Source organism: Ictidomys tridecemlineatus, chromosome 6 (assembly GCF_052094955.1).
Source record: "Ictidomys tridecemlineatus isolate mIctTri1 chromosome 6, mIctTri1.hap1, whole genome shotgun sequence".
NCBI classification, from domain to species: Eukaryota; Metazoa; Chordata; class Mammalia; order Rodentia; family Sciuridae; genus Ictidomys; species Ictidomys tridecemlineatus.
In genome coordinates this window covers 23,901,562-23,924,519 of record NC_135482.1, presented here as the reverse complement: position 1 = coordinate 23,924,519, position 22,958 = coordinate 23,901,562, and the positions used below count along the sequence as shown (strand labels likewise).

General features: G+C 42.0%; 1 long non-coding RNA gene across 1 annotated transcript; it reads right to left on the bottom strand.

Annotated features, from left to right (window-relative positions):
* Nucleotides 1-649: 649 nt before the first annotated feature.
* On the bottom strand, nucleotides 650-17,102 carry LOC144378570 (uncharacterized). Its single transcript, XR_013440388.1, has 2 exons — nucleotides 5,096-17,102; nucleotides 650-1,609 (listed from the first exon to the last, which is right to left on the bottom strand). It is a non-coding gene; the product is annotated as an uncharacterized LOC144378570 (long non-coding RNA).
* Nucleotides 17,103-22,958: the final 5,856 nt, after the last annotated feature.

Genomic DNA, 22,958 nt, shown 5'->3' with positions numbered 1-22,958 from the left:
GATTTTGAAAAGTTTTCCGATCACCATCACTTGAGCTTCAACCCAGTTAGAGTATCAATCCAGGAGGGTAGAAAGGCAAGGTGATGTTTGTTGTCCTGTGACTACAGCATTCATTCTGGTAACTTCAGATATTGCAGCAGGATGGATGTAAATGGTGGGGTGTTTGCTTCTCCATGTCCATGAGGCTCTTGCTTACCCTGTAGTTGTTCTCATTAATCAGTAACTGAGACAGCCATCTCCCAGGAATTTTTTTTAATGGTGTTTTACTGTCACTTTATTTTCCTAAAATGTCAGTCGGACGGCCAAGGAAATTTCCACCCGGAGTCCATGGAGATTGTTCTGAACGGAAATAGCCACCATCATGGTTGGCTGAGCACTAAATGAAAAATAGCATTATATGTCAAATTAATATTTTAGGAAAGAAAATATGCATAGCCTCGCTGGCATGCCCACTGGTGTGATCTCAAGCCTTAATTAGTCACAAAGCCACTGAGTGATGACTGGCAGACTAGAGCCACACTGGCCCTCAGTTAGGGAGCTGAAGCAAGAGGGAGAGAAGGAATAACTGTGACCAGGTCTCTATCCATCAAGCGTGGCAGACTGAAGGGGCACGAGAAGGCAAGAGTAATGACATTTTTAAATGGATTCATTTTGTGAGAGGACTGCTGGGTGAAAAGCAGTGGATTGGGACTTGTTAGAAACCACAGCTACAGCCTTAAGAAAAAAACATATTGTAGAAAAATGATGAGGAAAGATCTAACAGTTCCACAAAAAGCAGGTTACAAACTGGATGTACAATATCGTGCAATCTTTTAAAACTATATGAGAGAGTGAGCACACACGTGTGTGTCAGTGATTCTTTAATTAATCTGGTTTGACAATAGAACATTCTGGAAATTTTTTTTTTAAATACAGATCCGTTGACTATGCCTGTTGAGGTTCTGGTTTGTTAGAGGCAGTTTGGGGCTCAGGTATCTGTTGTTCTAAAAGCTTTTCAGGTGGTTCTCCTTGATAGAGCAGAGATAGCAGGGGAGAGAATGGGGTATTTCTGATTCAATTTTTTTTATCTGTGGTTTCTTATATTTACATATTGTTCTGTGAACAGGCATCACATCTACCAGCTGAAAAGGTTATTAATAAAAATTATGACTTGTTAGGAGAAAGAGTCCCAGGCCCCAATAATGATAACAATGACTAACATTTATTAAGTGCTCCCGAGTGACAGGTTTTACTAATGATGTCATTCATTTAGTCCTTACAGTGACTCTGTGACACAGGCACCAGTATTTCAGCCTTCTCGCATATGGAGCAATGAGAGGCCAGAGATTCCAGCTCAGACAACCGGAGAGCAACGTATTATGAACACAGAGACGGTTACCTCTGAGCCTGAGGCTTAGCTCCCACATTCCACTTTATTTATGTGAAAAAAAAAAATGAGTAGGGCACTTGCAGCTGTGTCCAGATGCCCTCTGGGGACATTGAGGGGTCCCCTCCAATCACATCATCACCTGTGCCAGCTTTGAGCTTCCCTGGGTCACGTGACATTTCCCCTGTGCCTTTCCATCAGCGTCCTGTTCTCTCCAGAAACTTCTCAGTATTTGCTAGGTACCTGAAAGGAAGAATGACATCACCACGCAAGTCACGGTGGGGGGAAAAAGAAAGAAGACTGAACACCCCAGGATTCTGGCTGGCTAATAAGCCATGCTATCAGCAATGCTTTGAAAACAATCTTATTTTTTTTTTAATTGAAGCAGAGAATAAACTCCTCTGAAATGCCCCAAGCCACTGTACAGGGGGATAAGGATGTGAAAACTGCAGGGTTTTCCCCTGGGGAAAGGACAGGGCACCCACTGAGATTATTTCCCCATTTCACGGACGGTGGTGCCAAATCATTCAAGGACTTCCTGCAAGCGAAAATGTTGATGCCCCAGATAAACCAAAAGTCTTTGCTAGTTCAAATGCGTTTGTGGGTTTCAAAGATGTTTAAAAGTCAACAGGCATTTAAATCCATTCTCTCTCATTGTAAGTTTACCAGATAAAACACAGCACGTCCAGCTGAATTTGAGGTGTGGATAACAAATAATTTTTTGGTAAGGGATGTCCCAAATATTGCCTGGAAAAAATATATATATATATTTCAAAAATTATTTGTTTTTTATCTGAAATTCATATTTACCTGGGAGTCTTGTCTTTTTATTTGCTAAATGTGGCAGCCCTGTTTCATGAGAAATATGATTTTATTTTCTCCTTGGAGATTGTTTTCTCTTCTCAGTGTCACGAGCTCAATGATTTGAAAATGCATAAACCAGAAAATTATTCCCAGCCCATCTTTTTGTACCAAACACCCACAAGGCCTCATTATATATTCCAAATGCATGTGAGCATACCCACCACACGTGCACCCATACCCACCCACATTCCTTCATAGACATGCACACACCCAATACATGCACAATATGAATGGACTTCCATTTCTCCTAACATTCTAAAATAAAAATACCTCACTCCATTCTGATTTTAATGGCTTTTCCAAGCCCTGATTTTTCTTTTTGGTCAGTTCCTGGCTATTCAAGAAGAAAGTCATATCTCCAGACCACTTTGTATGCCCAGCTACGCTCACCCGGCTTCCCATAGAGAAGGTTGGCAATAATGAGACTTTATCTCTTGCATTTTAGCAAATTTGAATTTTTCGTTTCTTGCCATTGCATAAAACTGCCTATGTTAGCATAAAGGGAATGAAAGTTGTCTTAGGGTCAGATAATGGATGCAATTTAATAACAAGGAAAAATACAAAATTGAGAACTGAAAACTTGAGCCATGTAATAAAAACATTTGAAAACGAGAGAGAAGAAGATCTTAGAGCATTATGAATCAGCAGTGTTGAAGAGCAGTTAAATGAATAATTCCCACACCCAAGCTACTTGAGTTACCAGCTGGCCAAATTACTTAACTGTATCTGTAAAATGGAAATAATAACAAGAACTGCCCCACAGGGTTGCTGGGATAATTAAGCAAATATATAAAAACTGTGTGAAGTTGCATCCGACACATAGTGTATGCTACCATAATCACCTTTCATTTGCCAGGCACAGCAGTAGCCTTTTCACACATATTATCCCATTCACTTGTCAAAACAAGCCTGTAAGACATGTGAGTATGAGGAAATTATGACTCAGAGAGGTTAAGAGTCCTGCCCAAAGTCACACAGTTAGCATACAGCAAAACCAAGGTTCAAATTTTAATCTCAAAATAAAGGCATCATTCTCTCAATGACATAATGTTAAAATGACAAAAGATGGAAAGTACACAGGTGGCAAGGTGGTGGCTCTTTTAGAGAGGTGACAATATTTCCTCTGTGATCATTGCTTTTGGGGGTGGGCATGTGTCAGAACAGGTATATTTGGTGGAGAAGACAGGACCTGTTTTAGTTACAGACCTTATCTCAGTATCTGCCAGCAAACACTAAAACAAACAAATATGAGGAGCTGCTCTTGAAATGCATGCCCTTAAGTCCTGAGCAAGGGATACTGAACAATTATTGTGCCTCTTGGGCTTTATCTCCTTCTGGCTTCAGAAGGAGGCGTTACCCAGTGGGGTTGAGTTACTCTCACCTGTTCCTTTGTAATCCTTCCCCTTTACCCTTTTGGGGATGTTATGCTCGAATTCAGGACCCCCAAAGACCACCGGAGACCCAAGATTGATGTAAGCAGCAAAGAGGTGTTTATTGCGAGCTAGCTCGGTCCTCCACGCGTACACACAGCAACTGGTGACGCTGAGAGGCCCTGAGCCCAAGGTTTGCAGCAGTTTTATACATTCTTTGGAGAAGGCAGGGACCCCCCAAATACATCATAGCAAATCATCACACACCGCGGGAAAATCAAATAACTCTAAAACATGATTAGCACATTCACTGGTGGGAACAAGTTGGGCGGGGGTGATAGGTCAATCCAAAAGGGGTATTGGTTTGAACTGATTGGTTTAAGCCAAGAGGGGTGTACGTGCTGAACTACATGGTTTCCCAACATGTTATCAACCACCATAAACTACTGAGAGGGTCATCTGGCATCCCAGGTATTTCCCTGTCTCATGCCGATTGGTGGCTGCTAGGGGGTTGCTATGGGTCCCCACCTAGCGTGACTGAGTCAGGGACACCTGGGGCAGCAGATCTCTCTGTTATTTGTAGATAAACAACTTAGCAGGGTGGGAATGTGCCTAGGAGTGCTCTATGGGTTTTTCCATGGACAAAGGTCATGTCCCTTTCTTGGACAGGCTTTGCTCTGAGATAGAGGCTGGTTTTTCAGGGATAGAATGTTCCATGGAATCTCCCTTTGTGTGTCCCCTATGTAAGAATAAAGAATTCCAGTGGCTCTTTCTTTCCATGGACCCCTAAGGTCAAAGAGCCATCCCAGATTTTGAAAAGGTAATTCTGTGTGTGTCTGCATGCTTTCTTCATTGTCTTCTTAAGTTATTAGAATAGTCAGATTTGTGAACCCAGCATAGTTCGCCAGCTAGGAGAAATGACAATAAACAAACATCTGCCAGCCAGGAGAGGACCTCACTTTCTTGTGACCTCTCCAGGAAAGTCCCCAGGAGATGGAAAGCCTGTCTGGTCTCTGCCTGACTCTCCATCATTAAGGCAGTGTAAGGCCGAGCTGATCCACCTGTTCTGGGTGAGTGCTGGCCACGTTCCCAGGACTCTTCCTTGACTCTTGTCTCTACTTACACATTTACAGTTCCATTCAGTCCTTTTAATACCAGTTAGAGGCTGATGATTCTCAGCTTTGCCTCTAGCTCAACCTTCTCCCCTGAACCCAGACCCACAGCCGCCTACCCAGATCTCCCCTTGGGTATCGGAGAACACCTCAGACTTAACAAATGCAAAACTGATTTTTTCCCCAAAGAAACAGCTTCACCCTGGCTCAGTGTGTGACAACTCCTTTCTTTTGCTTGTGCAGATGCAGTCCTTGAATAGCCCTCCAATCCTTTCTGCTGCCTCTGATAGTCAACCCATCAGCTCTTTCTACTTGCTCTACCTTCAAAACACATCCAGAGCGAGAAAATCCCCACAGCCTCTGCCACCATCCTCCGTACCCACCGTGGTAGATCCTCGTCTCCCTGATTTCAAGCTTGCCTCCTGACATGCCTGTTCTTCACCCAGCAATCAGAGAACTCCTGGAAAAAAAAAAATGTCACATCTCTCTTCTGCTCCAACTCCTCCAAAGCCTTCCATCTCAGAGGAAAACCAAAGCCTTAAAAAGGCCCCAGAGGGGCTGGGGTTGTGGCTCAGCGGTGGAGTGCTTGCTTAGCATGCGGGAGGCACTGGGTTCGATTCTCAGCACCACATAAAAATCAAATGAAGGTTATTGTGTCCACCTACAGCTAAAACAAATATTAAAAAAAAAAAAAACAGAAGCCCTCCCTGATTGGTAGCATTCCCTCAGCTCCATGTGCACCAGCCACAGGTACCACCACAGACGTCATTACATTAAGGCCATTGAACTTGCTCTTCTCTCTGCTGGGCACACTCCACCATGATGTCCTTGAACCTCACCAGAGAGGCTTCCACCTGCTAGAGCAGCAGCCTCTAGCCTCATCTGGACACTCCTTCTCCCACATGTTATATTTTCACAGCATTTACCACCTCTCAGTACCTGGTGTGATTTATTTATTTATTTATTTATTTGCTCATTGTCTCCATTTTCCAGAAGGGAAGGTCCATGTGGATAAAGATTTTATCTGTTTTGTCGACTGCTACATCCTCCAGGCCTAGAAGAATGTGGGCTTACAGTAAGAATTTGGCAAATGCATGAGTAGGAAGGGCCTTCTAGGCATTCCCACGCCCCTCAACAGATCACCTCGTTGACTGCCTCAGCTTCCCAACCAGAAAATTGGATTTTTAGGAGACTCTCAGTTCTGCACTCCTTCCCATCTTAGAAATTAAAACTCTGGGATGATCCTAAAGAGATCTTCACCAGTACACTTGCTTTTGTGTTGTGTATCCTGCTTCACTTGATTTGGTAGCAGAGGCTCACGGGGCAAAGCCACATGGAGATCTCCCTGTGTATCGCAGCCCCCAGGAAGCTCCTAATGGAAACGTGCCTGGGGACATTATTCTAAAGGTTCCAAACAACCAGCAAATGATGAAAACCTCATTGCTCAAGTGGAGAAGAAAACAAGTCTCTCCACTCCGATGCCCACTTCCATGGCAACTCCAAAGGAGTTCAAAAGACCAGACCGACAATACTGCCAGCATTTATTTTCTTTCTTTATCACTGCAGGGGATTGTATTTGCAGGCACATGCTGAGAAAAGGAGGACTTTAGAATTGAATGCACCAAGAAGGAAGATTTCCAGAACCTGATTAACCATCTTCCGCAGCATGTGAACAATTATTATGATGGGATAAGTTTGCATCATGCCCTTGGGCACATCCATTAGGGACCTTCCAATCACATCAAGTTTGGTCAGTCCTCTGCACCCATGGACTTGACCAAACCCAGATTCCACCAATGACAGATCAAAAATTCCAAAATACTGTGTCTTTACTAAACATGTACAGACCTTTTTGTTATAAGTCCATATACAATATAACTGTTTACATAATATGTACAAGGTGTTGATTATTATAAATAACCTAGAAATGATCTAAAGTATACAGGGGGATTGCATAAGCTATAGGCAAACACTACGCCATTTTATATAAGGGACTTCAGCATCTGTGGATTTTGGTGCCTGTGGGGAGGTCCTGGAACCAACCCTCCACAGATACTGAGAGATAAAGGTATTAGGTCTCTTAGTGCAGAAATTCTTACACTCTTTAATTAAGCAAGGCTGTTAGAGAAGGCATTGCTGATTGCGATGGGAACATCTTCCAATCCTCTGGCTTCTACAGCATTTTCTAACAGAGTAAATGAATATTCAACATCCATTCCAAGTGCAAAACACTGGGACATATGATATCTCAGTAAGCTCCTGATAGAAATGTGTCTGGGGACATGTTCCTCAAAGGATGCAGGACTATCCAAAAGTGAATTCATACTTTTCTCTGGAATTATGATTAGTGATGTACTAGGCCAGAGTACCTGTTAATGGGACCCAGGTTCAAGGATGCATATTCTATCCACACGCAGAGAATAGTGCTCTAGTAGAGGTGCTTTTTTTTTTTTTTAATGGGGACTGAATTCAGGGGCACTTGACCACTGAGCCACATCCCCAGCCCTTTTGTATATTTTATTTAGAGACAGAGTCTCACTGAATTGCTTAGTGCCTCACTTTTGCTGAGGCTGGCTTTGAACACACAATCAGCTGTCTCAGCCTCCTGAGCTGCTGGGATTACAGGTGTCCACCACCATGTGGGGCTAACTCTGTGCTTTTTGACACTAAAATCAGCAATAATGGCTTTAGTATTCCTGAGTGGAAAGGCATTCCCAGCACGAATTTATACTTCATCTCATATATCTATAGAGCTATAGATAAAGATCCATTAATACTATATTTTATTTGTCCTCCACAAATAAAATATTAAAGATGCTTAGTAAAGACATTTTTTTTACTATTATTTTGTGTAAGACTAAAATAATTGTGCCAATTAAATTTGAACAAGTCATTGAATATAAGCTGTGTCCTGGTCACAGATGTTAAATTGTAAAAAACAAAAACAAAAAACTGTTGCACTCCTTAGAATTACTTGTGCATGTGCATGTGTATGTAGAGAGAAAGATAGAAAGAATTAAAAAAAAAAAAAAACAACTCATGTAGGTGGTTTGGAGCTGTTTTAATATTTTCATAATTTCTAAGATTTAGGAAAGTAACTGTTATATTACTTTCTTAAATCCACTTAGAGAATTTTAATAGAAGTTTTAAAATTATAAACCATATCAAGTTATTTCCTTTGCAACTCTAGTGAACACACACAGATTTCTCTAACGGGGAAATGAATTATGTAATTGCTCTTCCTGCAAAGGACCAAGCCCAGATCTGTGCTGCTGCCTCAGAAGCGCCTGTGATGAAGCAGTGTGGCTCACTGGCTTACACTGTAAGCTCTATGGGGCTTACTATGGAGCTCACTGGATCTCTCATAGCCTCCCTCAAGCCTCTCTTGCCAGTGGTGATTTTCTGGTATATCACTGGTTTCTCATTTGCAGAATCAGAGGGTAGAACTAGATTGATTTTGTAGCACCATTTCTACTTTAACATTTAGCTTTTTAGTAATTCCATTTGACCTTAAAAGTGTAGGAACCAGCTGACAAATGTTTAATGAACTTATTATAATAAGACAGTCACCGCTTTTTGAGCTTTTATTATGTGCAATGTGGTGTGGAAATTGCTTTCTGCATAGCACTTCATTTAATGTGATGTAGATGGTGCAAGGCCCATTTTACAGGTACAGAAGCTACAAATAAAAAACAAAAGGGGGCTGGGGTCGTGGCTCACTGGTAGAGCACTTCCCTAGTGTGTATGAGGCACTGGGTTCAATCCTCAGCACCACATAAAAAAAATAAATGAGTGAAATAAAGATTTTTTAAAAACAACTGTGGTCATTTATTTTTTTTTTTAAAAAAAGGGTCTTCTTTGCTAGTACAGAATTGTTGAGATATACTTCACCTACTCCACAGCTCATCCTTTAAAGTGTAAAATTCAGTGGTTTTTAGTATATTTAAAGAGTTATGCAATCATGCAAACCAAGTTTAGAACCTTTTATCACCCCCAAAGAAACCCATATCCTGTACTCCCAGTTACTCCCCATTCCCACTCTCCCAGCTATTGGCAACCACTAGTCTAATTCCTGTCTTATAGAATTGCCTCTTCTGGAAACTTCCTGTAAATTGAATAGAAACTGTGTGGTCAATATTTATGGTAGCACAATTCACAGTAGCTAAATAATGGAATCAACCCAGATGCCTGTTAATAGATGAATGGATTGAGAAATTGTCATATATATGACACACACATATATATAATATATATATATATTGGCATATATGTACACACACCCACAATGGAATTCTACTTAGCCATAAAAAAAGAGTGAAATTATGACATTTGCCAGCAAATAGACTAAAATGGAGAATATCATGCTAAGTGACATTAGCCAAACTCAGAAACTCAAAGGCCAAATATTTTCTTTCATAAAGTTAGAGTAAAAATAAGGAAAGGGGGAGGGAAGAATAGGATAACATAAAGAACCAAATACAAATCAACAGCTGAGTAAAAGGAAGTCTATAGAGTTATATTACTGTGTATAACTATAGATGATTGCATCTCTGTGGGGTTTTCTCTGTGTCTTCTATTCCATTGATCTTTATGTTTGTTTTGATGTCACTCCATTTAGCCTGCTGTATCTGTTAAGAGCTTAGACTCTGGATCCAGGCTGCATAGGTTTGGATCACAGCTCCACAATTTACTTGTTGTTTGACTTAGGAGAATGGGAGAGAGGAGGGAGAACGGGAGAGGGGAGGGAGAATAGGAGAAGAAAAAGGTGGGATCATGAACTGAAATCGATTTCCATGCCTGTATGAGTCTGTCAGGATGAACTCAACTACTATGGATAACTATAAAGCTCTAAAAAAAGAAAGAAAATGTATGTGGTCTCTCCAAGTAGGGTCTTGCACCCAAGTTTTTCTGGCTGCAGTATTGTTTACTGCCCAAGTACTACATGCTTTGGAGGACACAGACAAAGTAGAAGATTTGCATTGTCAGGCTCTCCAGAGAAGCAGACTGAAGGCAATGTACAGATACATTAAAAAAAAATTTGCATTCTTTTTTTTTTTTTAAATTTGCATTCTTGATGACTGCCATTCTAACTCGAGTGAGATGAAATCTCAATGTAATTTTGATTGGCATTTCCCTGATTGCTAGGGATGTTGAACATTTTTTCAGATATTTGCTGGCTATTCGTATTTCCTCTTACGAGAAATGTTTGTTTAGTTCCTTTGCCTATTATAATGTGATTATTTGGGGATTTTGTTGTTGTTGTGTGGTAAGTTTTTTTGAATTCTTTATATATTCTGCATATTAATTCCCTGTTGGAGGAGCAGCTGGCTCCTATTCCGTGGGCTCTCTCTTCATGCTTTTAATTGTTTTCTATGCTGTGCAGAAGCTTTTTAACTTGATACCATCCCACTTATCGATTCTTGGTTTTATTTCTTATGCTTTAGGGGCTTGTTAAGAAAGTCAATGTCTGCATCAATATGTTGGAATGTGGAGCCTCAGTTTTCTTCTAGCTGTTGCAAAGTTTCTGGTCTAATTCTTAGGTCTTTGATCCACTTTGAGTGACTTTTGTGCAGGGTGAAAGATAGGGATCTAGTTTCATTCTTCTACCTATGGATATCCAGTTTTTTCCAGCACTGTTTGTTAAAAAAGGCTATCTTTTCTCTATATCTGTTTTTGGCATCTTTTTGAGTATTAGATAATTGCATCTATGTGGGGTTTTCTCTGTGTCTTCTATTCCATTGGTCTTTATGTTTATTTTGATGCCAACAATAATAAATTCTGGCAAGGATGTGAGGAAAAAGGTACCCTCATCCATTGTAGGTGGAAATGCAAATTAGTATAACCACTCTGGAAAGAAAACAGTATGTAGACTCCTCAAACACTAGTAACAGAACCGCCATATGACCCAGGTATCCCACTCCTTGGGGATGATCCAAAAGAACTAAAATCAGCATACTATAGTGATTCAGCCACATCAAGGTTTATAGTAGCAGAATTCATAATAGCCAAATTGTGGAACCAACCCAGGTTAATGGATGGTTAAAGAAAATGTTTTGACCAGTACTTAGGCATCCCTTAGCCTACTGAAGTTGGCATATAACATCGACCATGACAAGACTAATTCCTGCTTGGCTGAGGGAGACACTGCCACTTGAAATACGAGCAGACATAAGACAATATACTAATCACTTTGAGACTCAAACTTGACCTGTCTTGTTCACAGCAACAACTCTGCAGCACAAATGGCTGAAATGCAATAATGTAATGATAACATTTATTATGTATTTAACACATACCAGATGTTATTTAATCCTCATGCCACTCCTATGACATAATTACTGTTATTGTTGTCATTTTACAAAAGAGAAAACAGGACATAGAGGGTAATCACTTGTCCTAAGTCATACAACAAATGAATTGTGGAGCTATGATCCAAACCTAGGCAGCCTAGATCCAGAATCTAAGCTCTTAACAGCTATAGCAGACTGAATGTAGTAGGAGCTCAATAAACATTCTGTGGATAAATGAATGGACACCGTTTGGTCATGTCATTGACCCTCTCTGTTGCACTAAACACAGCTGATCACCAGTTCCTCCTTTTCCTTCATGGGCTTCTCTTCCTCACCCGTTTCCCTGTTTCCTTTACAGACCAGCATTCTCCAGGCTTCTGTCCTGTACCAACTGCTCTTCTTCTATGCTCTCCTTGGATCACATCATCCAGGGTCGTGATTGAACCACCACAGTATATACTGATTAGTTCCAGATCCACCATCAGTCTCTGGCACTGACTGTCCTGGAGGAATGGAGTTGAATGTTCATGGCTTCCTGTTACCCCGCTTGAGGATTCTTTAAGTATCCCAAAATCAACAAACATAAGATTGGCTTAACTTACTGTATATACCGTCAGATTCATCCCAGCCCATCTGTGAAAAGAGTGACATCTCCTCTTCTCCCAAACAAAACCCACTTCTTCTCTCATATCCCCCACCCAGTTAACATCACCTCCATCTACCCAGTGTCCAAGGCCGACAGGCTGACAGTCATTTTAGAGCTTTCTTCTGACTCCCCAAAGCCAAGCTATGACAAAGTGTTATGGATCCTGCCTCTTTTCTTGCCACTGGTAGGACTTTTGACTCTCTTTTGGAGATTCTATCTTCCAATAGAATAGGACACCAATAGTGTCCTAACTCCTGAACCAGTCTCTAGTCTTTCTCTCTCACATCTGTCCTCTGAATGCTACCAGCACGAATACCATACTACAATACAAATAGAACACCCCATTCCAAAAAAGATTTAAAAATCCAAATCCAAATGTTGAGCACCAACATGATACCACAAGTGCAAAAATTCTACTTCTGACCTCATGTGATGGGTCACCACCAATAAACAGGTGCATTAAACAAACTGCATAAGGCTACCTGTAGAATATGTGCATAAAGTATATAGGATTCATAAATGAATTTTGTGTTTAATCTTGGGTTCTATCCCCAAGATATCTCATTAAATATATGCAAATATTCTAAAATTTGGGGGGAAAAGTCAGAAACCTAAAGCACCAATGGTCTCAACTATTTTGGACAAGGATTGCTCAACCTATACAAACCTGTTTGCCCAACTCTATGCTCTTGGATGGCTCTGCCATTCACTGCCTTCAGGATGAAGTTCCAGCCTGTCATAAATCAGCCCCAATACAGTTCCTACCCAAACCCAACACCAAGCCTCTGCCCCATTCCCCACCTTTGCTATCTACCACCTTATGCTTTTGAAATGACAAGTTCACTGAATCTTTCCAGGAAAGCTCCTGGAGAGCCATGCTTTGTCCTCGTGGACTAGGGATCAGAGAGAGCCAGTCCATGCGAGAGGAGAGGGCACGTGCTCACGGCTTTTCAGACCTCCATTAGTTTCTCCTTGAGGCCCAGCTGCAGTCCTGCCATTTTGCTTCACCAGACACTCCAAAAGATTTATAATTTAGGTCCTTTTTGGCTTCTGCTGGCTCAAGTTGATGTCGGTACTTGTAACAAAAAGAGTTCCAACAAATACACTGATGAACTGAAAGGAAAGGCAGCTATTTACATTAAGTGATCCGCATAGAAAGAAAGAAGGAGCCTCTTCACAGGAAGGAGATGAGACCGGGAGGATGGTCCCACCAGCCCCAGCTATTCACATCTGAGCACTGGAGTAAGAGAAGCTGCAAGCAGACACGAAGCTTCTATTTGACAAAGGGTCCTTCTTGAAGAAGCATGGCCTGTGTGCCCAAGTGACAAAGTACCCGCTGAGCAGAGGCTTCTCCCTCTTCTATGAGGGTGTAATCCAGCTTTGCCACATTTGGGTTCCAGGTAACACGAAACTGATCTGGCATCTCAAGGGTTGGCTGCCTGTGGACCACTGAAGGGTGATCCTTATTGATATGATCCTTATCCTTTACAAAGACACCACTTATTTTAATTTTCCCTTGAGGACTCCCAAATATAATTGAGTAAGATTTGAATAGATACTCAAGGTTCTAAAACATAGACATAAGACAGAATCTGCAAAATGTGGGTAATCACTATGAATGTAACCCCATTTCAACCTGCAGACTAGGAAAACCTGAGGAAATCAGGTTCATAACATTAAATTCACTTGAAAAAGTGAAATAAAATAATTTACCAAACCAAAAAATTGAATTACCAATGGAACACTATTCTTCCTTTAAAAATTTTCTCTATGGCTCACAAGATATGTATGAAATTGTCATCTACTAAAAGAAGCAACTTATAATTTAGCTTGCTAAGATTTTTCTTGTAATTCAGCAAAGTAGAATGGGAATTCAGAAAGCTCCTAGGCCAGGCCACTGAAAATCACCTTTATAAAAATACGGAATCCCCGATTTTGCCCATTTTTCTTCAGCTCATTTGGGAAGAAAGTGGACAGGCATTTCTATAAACTTTCTGTTAGACCTGCATTTTACATAGATTGCTTGACCCAATTGTGAAATGACACACCTTCCACAGCCTACATGAGATTAACACAACTGAATGTCTATCAACTCAATTCACCCACAGAATGGGCGTCAGCTGGACTTAAAGGGAAACTTCTTCTCAAAAGAAAACTTTGAACTAAATTCAGCTTGACACTTAATATAGCTTTCATGCTTTTCAACCTCTTTTACATTTTTATTAATAATGAGATAATGAGTTTTAAATTGAAGCTGATTAATTATTAAAATCTTCCTTTATAACATCTTAACTTTGTCTGTTATCATGTCAGCCTGGAAAGTGAAATGAAGGCCCATCAGTTCCCTGGAAGATGATTTGGGGGAATTAAAATGTTTTTCAGACAAAACTTTTTTTTTTCTTTTTAGGTGCTAGGGATTAAATTGGGGCCTTATGCATGGTAAACAAGTACTCTACCACTGAGTTACATCTCCAGCCCTTAGTCAGCTGAGTAAACTAACTCCAGAAATCAAACTTGCTGTATGATAAGGAGCATATCCGAAAGCAAGTCACAGATCCTATGAGCTAAACATTGTTATTGTCCCTGTGTCAGAGTTGAAGAAATAGAGACTTAGAGGGCTCAAGTAACTTATCAAAGGTCCCACGGCCAGGAAGTGGCCAAGCTGGGATTGACAGCAAGCTGATTTCAGAGTCCATGTCCTCACATGTCACAAGCCATCCACGGGCTGTGTGTGAACTATTGCACATAGTAGCCAAATGAGGGGATAGGCCTGGCACTGCAGGCCCCCTGTCAGGGCATGATCCCATGATGCAGGTACACCTCCCCCTCCAACTCTGCCTAAGATCCCACAGGGCAACTAAGAGGGGTGTGACTTGCCAAGATGTCAATCAATCTGCTGACCATAAGACATATGGAAGCAAGACTCCACCCTTGAAAACTTATCCCTGTCTCTGATGTCACGGCTATAAAATAATGGAAACGGGGACTCAAGCTCTCTTTTAAGCTCTCTCCTTGCAGTATGGAAGCAGGACCCTTAAGGTCTCAGAGCCGTCCTGCCCTTGAATGAAAAATTATTTCTGTGTTGTGTGATTGTCTGTCATCTCTCAGCCAGCACACTTCCCACAAGGGAAACTCAAATTCATAGCTTGCGCAGGACGCAGGTGAGCAGTATAAGAATTGGCATTCACAGGACACTAGACAGTGTCCTAGTTCCTACTGGATCCTCTCTTTAGCTAGTGTGTGTGTCTTTGGACTGTTTTGATACTAACTCTAACTGCACCTGTACATGTATTATCTTTCAAGTACTTAAACCCTTCACTAGAAAGTAAGTCTAACTGGCTTAGCTTAAATTATTGTCCACATAAAAATTGTGGGGATGTGAGCTAGAAGGTTCCTTGAATGTACTCACTCCTTTCAATTAGTCCTTTATAATCAGGGCTTGAATAGTAGGAAATAACCTAGAGAGATGAGAAGTGAGAGGACGACTGAGCAGTTGGTTAACTGGCACGTGCCAAGCACTGTGCTGAGTGTTGGAATGTCTTCCCTCACTTATCTTTACAATCAGGACCAAAGACTGTCAACATGCCAATCACATCTTATTTTAAAGAATAGTGATGACATAAGACATTGGAGGATCCCAGCAGCCCAAAGAGGAATGAGGATAAGGAAAATGGCACAAAGAAAGAGCCCTAAATGAGTAGATTTAAAATTTGAAATGTGTATTCTGAATAGATGTCATATACAAGGGCCCAAAATCCAAAAAATTAGAGGGGTTTTTTAAAAGTATTTAATGAATGAATGAATGAATTTGTTTAGGGGATTGAATCCAAGGCCTTACACATTGACCTACATCCCCAACCTTTTTAAAAATTTTTAATTTTGAGACAAGGTCTATGTCAAGTTGCTGGGGCTGGCCTCAAACTTGTGTCTTCTGCCTCAGCCTCCCAAGTAGTTGGGATTATGGGTATGTGCCATTGCTCCTGGCCTAAATTTTTTTAATAAAGTCAAAATAGTTTTTTTGATAAACTTTTCCTTAGATTAACAGTGGATATTTATCATTAGTTTCTACCTCAAATCTCTTTTTGATAGTTCTTCTGTATTGTAAACCCTATCTATGGGTAGAAACAAATAACAGATTTCCCAAGACCCTTTGCTGCTAGGATATAGACATTGACTATTTTCCAACAAGTTTCAAACCTGAGCAAGATATAGAATATGGTGGAGGGCTGCAGACACACTATCCTCCCAGTAAGCATGGGCACGGAGGCATTTGGTTTCCTGTAGGTGCTCTAATGGGTGTTGTATTAGTCAACTATTCATTGCTGTGACCAAAATACCCAACAAAGCAACTTAGAAGAGGAAAAATTTGTTTTGGGCTCATGGTTTCAAAGGCCAACTTCATTGCTCTGGGCCCAAGGGGAGGTAGAAAATCATGGTATAAGGGCGTGGTGGAGGAACACTGATCGTTTCATGGCAGGGAGGGAGGTGGGGAGAAAGAAAGAAAGAGAGAGAGAGAGACAGAGAGAGAGAAGAAGAAGGAGGAGGAGGAGAAGAAGGGAGGAGGAGGAGGAGGAGGAGGAGGAGGAACAGCCGCCACCACCAAGGGGAAAAGATATAACCCCCAAGGTCATACCTCCAGTGACCTACCTCCTCCAGCCACACCCCACCTGCCTACTAGTGCACTAGTCCTTTCAAATTATGAATCCATCAAATGGATTAATCTACTGGTGGGGTGATGGCTCTCATATTCTAATCATTTAACTTCTCATCATTCCTGGATTTTCTCATACATGGGCCTTCAGGGAGCATCTCATATCCAAACCATAACAGGTAGCAACCTGGTGGCCAATCCTAGGTTTATAAATATGGAACATCATCTGGCAACTGCAGCAAGACTTCTGCTAGAACAGCCTCAGGACACTTTTGCACACTGTGGTTGGTTGAACATCCTTCTGGCTGTGTAATATCCAGTCTTCAATCCTCGGCCCGTCCAAGAATTCTTACTGCTGTCATGCAATAAAGTACTGTGAAATTACCTGAAGTGGATTCTTTTTCTGAAAGAGATGCCAAGGTGTTAGGAAACAGGGATTAACCAATAATCTGTTTAGATTTGAACATAATAAGAATGATATAGAGGTAAAACATGGCAGCCAATGGCAAAAGTCACTAAACTAGTCAGGCAAGGGTGGCACACACCTGTAATCACAGTGACTTGGGAGGCAGAAGCAGAAGGACTGCACATTTGCGGCCATCCTGTATAATTTGGCAAAATTCTGTCTCAAAATAAAAAATAAAAGGGGCTGGGGATGTGGCTTAGTGATAGAATACCCCTGGGTTCAATCTCCGGTTCCAAAAAAGAAGTCACTAAAACTTTTGTTACAGAAATTAGTATGATAAGACTTCTGCCTCAGTTTGGAGCGAGACATCTACAGATTAAATCTCAAGATGCCAGAATTAAAGTGAGACCAGCCCCCCTCCCCACCCCCTCACCCCTGCCACACAGGGTTTATCATGGGAATGAAGGAGACCCTGTTCCACATCTCCTGGGGCTTTCAGTGAAGTCAAAGAAACAAAAGGGGAGCAGAGTAAGAATTTGGAGGAGCTGGTTGAGGAGAACCCTTGAGGAGGCTTTTGCTCTGCTGCGAGTCTTCCCCGCTCTGGCCTGGGGCAGAGGTGCTGTCCACCCAAAGCCTGGTGAGGAGCTTTTCAGTAGACCAGCAGGACAGCTTTGCGATGTACGCCCTGCTGTTGGGAGACACAGAGGACTGGAGCCTGACTAATGTGCAGGAAAGTAAAAGCAGCTGTGGACCGACTGCTCCACCAAGGGAATGCAGAAGTTAGCAAGGGCTGGCTGAGCATTCTGCAGAGGGAGCCAGCAGGGCTATCGCACTGGGATCAGCGCGCACTCTTGAGTTTGAGGCAAGAGGCAAAGGAGACCTCCCATGATCATACGTGGGTTGCACAGGAGAAATTCTTGGGTCCTGTCCAAAGGTCCTCTAAAAGGATCTCAGCAGAACAAAGCTGAGGGTGTACAGTTGGATACCCAGAGACCGAGGAAAGAGCTGAATGAGACCACCTAGAACAGAGATATATCCCCTTAGTCAAAGGAACTGCAGGAAAGGGGGCCTGCAGGGAACCTCAAAAATTCCCATGCAAGGACCAAGAGAGAAAGAATCAGCCATGCTACGGGCCTGGGGTCACTGGCTTTTAAAATGTGCAAGGCCCTGACAGCATGTAGCTACCAGATCAAGTAGTCACTCACTTACCCCTTCCACTCTCATCTCTACCCTACCTTCACCCCGGGGAGGAAAGAAAAGAAGAGTTTGCAAGTAGAGGTAAAGGTAAGTGAGGCAAAGAGAAGCACAGAAGCTGTGGGGAGTTTCATTCAGGGCTAGAGGAAGGTCATCTTCTCTTCAACCCCTGATGGAGTTTAAAGAGATGGTGGGAGACACACATAAAATTGCATTTTGATCATAGCATGAATCATGCTATGGCACCCAGGGGCAAAACACAAAATTATCCCCCACATTCACACAGAATGAAGTGTGAAGCTCTGGTGGACAGAGTATCATAGGCTAGGAGGGGAGCCGTCCCTCTAACTGCATGGAAAAATTTTAAAAGTATAAAGAAAAAAATGATGGGCTTAGGGATTTCAATTCTCACTTCAAAGACTGGTCAGTGAATGAGGAAGTGCTGTGACCTCCCTAAAATACTGTTATCTCATGCAGGCACAGGGCTAACGAAGCTGAAAATTAGAGACAGAGATGAATCCTGAAGATTGATGAATTACGAAAGAGAGTCTCACTAGTTCTTTCAGGCCACTGATTAGGAAAAAAGTGATTCTTCCCTGAATACTGGAATGAAGATATTTTCTAGGTATCAGAAAACTACAAGAGTCAAAAAACCTCAGAGCTCACAGAGCCTTCCAGGCCAACAAAGGCAGCCCTGCTTCCCATTCTGATGAGGCTGGTCCTGTCTTGCTCCTGGGAGGAGTTCCCAGCTTGGTCACCTTGCAGGAGGATGCCTCATACCCACTGACTCGAGACCCACAAGTGGAGTCAAATTCTAGTATGCTCTGAAATATAAATCAAATCTGGGAAGAGATTACACACTAAAAGAATAGTGAGATAAGAAAGTATTCCAAAAGTGTTAGGAAGAAGAGAGCATGATTTTGGACTGAGCCAAATTCATCTTACAGGTTCCCTCACCAGAAATTCTGGGTTCCATGTACTAGATCAAACAACTGAAAGAAGTTTCAACTTCTTGTGGGGTTGTCTAAAGCTGAGTCTCTGTGGTGGCCCGAGCTGGAGAAGTTCAGATATCAGACATTCCTTGATGTAATGTCGAGAGGAGACTGATGTCTTCAGAAGGTGGAAAACCCTAGAGTGGATTTATAAGATCTGGTCTACTCACCCACTGCCAGAAAACCACACATTGGCAAGAGGAGACTTAGCATGCTTGGATAGTGACCACGGGTGATAGAGGTGCTTTGATGGAAAAAAAAAAAAATGCTTCCTAGAGGAGCAAATTTCAGCTTTAATTTTGAGAGGCAAATGCATCCTGATTTCTGAAAAATTATCTGAAGAATTTAACTATTAGGGATATTTAAAGAAGCCTAACAGATCTGAGGGCCCTCAGATTAAATACATGGTTGCTAAAGTCTGATTTACTTTCCTATAACACCAACGAAATCTAAGTCTGGGGAAGAGAAGACAAACTGATGGAGAGTTCAGTACTCACCAGAGTCCCAGACCCAAATCACCTTCCCAACTCAGAGCCCCTTGACTAATGGGGAGACCAGCTGCTCTGGGAACAACCCTGCAACACACCAGGCGTGCTGGCTGATGTCTTGCTCTTCTCCTTCAACAAAGGCTCTTGGAACCATTTACCAGGGTATGTGGGCCCCAGGAAAGGGGTCTGATAGAACTTTCTGGAGTGTTATTATAATCTCCTAACTAAATGCTAATCCCTGGAGCCCTCAAATGCCATCTGTGGCTGTCTGGAAGGTAAATGGAAGGTTCTAGAAAACAGATGATAGTGAACTAACTCATAATGGGATCATTTACAGTGATCACAGTGGGTCTTTGAACCTAGCCTATAGTTACTTCCTTGGTCATTGGTATTTTTCAGGAATTACATTGAATCTTTAAGGATCTCTTCTCTCTTTTAGACTATGACATACCCAGAGCTAAGGTCACATGCTGTACACAGGGTTCTCTCAAAAACTGTTGGAATAAATGACCCTACCATATAATAATCACACTAGTTACCTACTTCTGAAAACAAATTATTATAAACTCAGCAGCTTGTACAACACACATTTATTCTCTCACAGTTCTGTGAGCCAGAAGTTATGGCACGGCTTTCTGGGTGTTTTACTCCAGGGTCTCATCTGAGGGTCGCAGTCATAATGAGGCCAGGATTGCCGTGTCACCTCACGATTTGTCAGGGAAAGGACCCACTCATCGACTCACAGGATGTTTGGAGAATTCAGCTCCTTATGGGCTGTTGGACTGAGGGCCTAGTTTCTTGCTGGCTGTCAACTGGAAATTAACCTCAGTTCCTGCCACTCGGGACACTCTACAGGGCAGCTACTCGTGGCAAGGCAACTTGTTTCCCAAAAGCCAGCAAGGAAGAGTCTGCTAACAAGAAGGATGTCACAGTCTCCTGTAGTGCACTCATGTCCACACAGTCACATCCCCCCTCACATACAGGCAAGAGGGACCTCATCAGCTCAGCCTTTTAGTCCCTGCTCTTGCCAGGTTGCATAGGGAAACAAAAGTCACCTTAAGATGGAAATATCACTAATAAATATGTCCCCACTCCAACACACATTGCACTTCTTAATGCCAGACCTTAATGTAGGTCTCATTTTGTCAGAGCGGCCTCTTGTTAATAGTGTATGTCTACAGTGTAAATACAACTAAACCAATTACCTAGATACTTCAAAAGAAAATGATTTGAATAGTAGAGCTTGGGAGAAGCCTCTGGGAAAACCTATGAAGCTCAAGTAATTTTGCAAAAATGACTCTTGTTTGGATATGTTGGGAAATTTGAGTATAAAAGATTATGTATTCTGCTATCATGGCATTTGGGGAAAATATTATAAAAAAATTTCAGCAAAATATATTATGTTCTTCATTCAAAGAAAATTACCTAGGTACCTAACAGCCTAAATAAACTAACATTAAATATAAGAAAAATAATAACATAGTCTCATGTTTTATTTCAACTGTTTACCATCATTTTTGGTCTTTTGTGAGTGATGCCTGGATTCTAACCCTAGCTATGTCAGTTAACAGCTGTGTGATCTTGGGCAAGTTATTCTACTGTCCTGTACCTCAGTTTACACACCCATCACATGAAGACACCAATGATAATAGTACATATAGGATGGTTCCACAATTTAGCTATTGTGAATTGTGCTGCTATAAATATTGATGGGGCTGTGTCTCTGTAGTATGCTGTTTTAAAGTCCTTTGGGTATAGACCAAGGGTGGGATAGCTGGGTCAACCAGAGACATGAAAACTTGTGCTCTGTATGTGTACTATGACTTGAATTGCATTCTGCTGGCATATATAACAAATTAGAATTAAAAAATAATAGTAAATATAGTACCTCCTACCTCCTTTGATCTGAACAATATAGGTGTGAGGTCAGCACTGAGTCAGGTGCCTTTGACTGTGACTTGTGGTTTAGGTAAGGCAACAAGATGCTCCATTTTCATTGCTAAAATATTGATGTTGGCTTTATAAACCAGAGTGGCCAAGTAATCAGGAGAGCCCAGGAGCACTGCAAATTGAGGTTAACCTCTTCATTTAAGAGGAAATGGCTTTGGAAAAAGGCTATGGGACACCAATCCACCTGAAACAGAGACAACTGACCTGATGGACCATTCATAAGATACACAGAAGCAACTTTACCACGGCCAGGCGATCAGGAGGGGCAGAATCAAAGCTACATCTAGCTACCTCCAAAACACAATGAGATGCTTTTTATGGATACTTCTCTTCGAATGGAGGATAAGCAGCAGAGAGAAGAAACCTAGATTGGGAGAAATGCCCAGCACTCAGAAAATAGGGGTGAGCCGGGTGCCAGGTGCAAGCCTATAATCCCAGAAGTTTAGGAAGCTCCATCCAGCTCCATGGCTCTGGATGCAGGATGGGGTTCTAGACAGATGAGTGGTACCCAGGGGAGCTGGTGGAATGCTCAGTGCTTCTCAGCCCACATAAAGGAGGTCTACTCCGCCCACTTCAAACCCTGCACCAGCTGGGCTCAGGAGCGCATGCCCACAATCCCAGAGGCTCAGAAGGCTGAGGCTGGGGTATCTGGAGTTCAAAGCCAGCCTCAGCAAAATGAGGCACTAAGCAACTCAGTGAGACCCTGTCTCTAAATAAAATACAAAATAGGGCTGGGGATGTGGCTTAGTGGTCCAGTGCCCCTGAATTCAATCCCTGGTACTCCCCATCCAAAAAAAATAGGGTGAGTTCAGAAGGCAGCCACATCAGCATCCTTGCTTCCCCCTTCCTCCCTCTCCTTCAACAAACCTTCCTGCCCTGAGAAAAAGAGAAACAATCGAAATCAAGAAAGCAAATGAAGGACTGTTGAACCATCTTCCAGCTTTCTGTTTGAACAGACAGAAGAACCCAAAGCAAGGCCCAGCAGTGTTAGAGATCCTTTTCAAAACAGAGTGCATTCTGTGTTCACTGTAATACGCCAGTGGAGCGCAACACAGTTGAAAGAGACACAGGAAAGGGTTACAGGAGACCCAGCTGCATGGGGCTGGGAGGCTCTGGCACTCGGGATTCTGAGCGTGAAAGCTGACCTGCCTGCTTTCAGCAAGTCTCCACATCTGCTGCTTCAGACGTGGGTGGAGAACAACCACAACCCTGAGAGTCAGGCTTGGGAAAGAAACTGAAGTGGTGGTATCCACGTAGCATGCCCCTGGAAAATAGGAATGACAGGAGAAGGGACATGTTTTCCCACAGCTGGTGCTGGGGACGATCTGGAGAATATAATAAATACACTGATATCACTGTGGAAATATTTCAGTTCACCTTTGACTAAAAGAGACTCTGTGACATTTTAGATTCATCTAATAATGGTGAGGCTTGAGAAAGAAAGACCTCTCTGACCAAGGAACATGGAAAATTCACAAATGTGGGGTTGTATTTCTCTTCTTAGTAAGATGAGAAAGGGGGATTAGAGAATGTTTGCAACCCTAGAACTTCTAAAAAACAATGAATATTATTCAGGTGGATCAAAGAGCTCAAGTTTAAATATATTTTCATTATCTCTTATAATGCTTT